Below are 1,223 nucleotides of genomic sequence, written 5' to 3'. Positions count from 1 at the left end.
TTTTTTTCTTCAAGACAGCTTTTAGGATGAAGAAGAAATTATTCTTGTTTCTAGGCTGAAAGCGGGGAGGCGGTCTGTATTGGTAGAACATGGTAGTTCTGTTTCTGCTTTGTGGCCGTCATTGTTTGACTGAATACTGAGTCTCCCCAGCAGAGCTGATGCTTTAGTCCACCGTAAAGAGTATGCTGTAAAACAAACTCACAGCAATCCTATTGCCAAAATGCCTTTCACAGCATGAAACGGAGTCCTCATTTTGATGGGGTGTGTTTTCAGTGTGTCACAGTTGCTGTTATCCCTTTTGCCCGTCAGAGCTGTGACTTATGAACTCCCTACGCAGTTCCTTGCTCAAGGAAAGCGAAAACAGGAAGCTGGGACTCCATTTTTCTTTCAAATGAATATTAATGGGAACTGTTCTGGGCTACTGCTCAGCTCCATGATAATACACATGTCCATTCATGAAATGGTGCAGACAGAAGAGAGGATTAGGAATACAGAATTTAAGACTGAATTTTGAAAAGGCAGCACAGGAACTTCGGGCCCCGAAATATCCTCGTACGCTTTGGCTTTACTTCACGCTATCAGCCAGGATTCTCCTTACAGCACTGCAATATTCATAATGAAGAAATAAATTAAATCCACCCCTTCCTGTGTGCCTCACGACACGCAGCGCTGTGTGTGCTCAGCACATGTGTAGTTTTGATAAAGAGACGTTATCGAGACTGAAATCATTTTAAACAAAACAAATAATGTGGCTGCCCAGCGCTTCCTCTGGGAAGTGTTTCCTTGGACAAAATCTTCCTTAACGCTCTCATGTATGGAGTTAGTATATCCCTCAGTAGCGCCTGCTCACAGAAAGAATGTTTCAGGATAAAAGTCTGGCTGTGTGTTTTATATATAGGGTGTGAAGTTCAGCCATGCGGGAGGGCCCTGCCTGCAGCCTGGGCCGGGGGGCAGGCCTTGCTGTGCTCGATGTGCAGCCTGGGTGCCATCTCATGGGTTGGGGCTCTCTGTGGGCGTGGGGCGGCGCAGCCATCGAGGGCCTCGATGTGGGATGGTGGTGCTGCAGAGCCCTGGGCTCCCTGCCCCATGGCCTGAAGGCCGGGCTGGCTCCTTGGCTGATTTGAGGGCAGGGTGAGCGTCCATCAGAGAGCTGTGAGGCTGCGGGTATCCGTGCGAAATGTAGGCTGTGCTCACAGAGCCCATGGCCGTTCGGTGGGGCTGCT

This window comes from Meleagris gallopavo, chromosome 22 (genome assembly GCF_000146605.3).
Source record: "Meleagris gallopavo isolate NT-WF06-2002-E0010 breed Aviagen turkey brand Nicholas breeding stock chromosome 22, Turkey_5.1, whole genome shotgun sequence".
Lineage (NCBI taxonomy): Eukaryota > Metazoa > Chordata > Aves > Galliformes > Phasianidae > Meleagris > Meleagris gallopavo.
The sequence above is the reverse complement of the archived record's forward strand: the minus strand, read 5'-3'. Positions refer to the sequence as shown.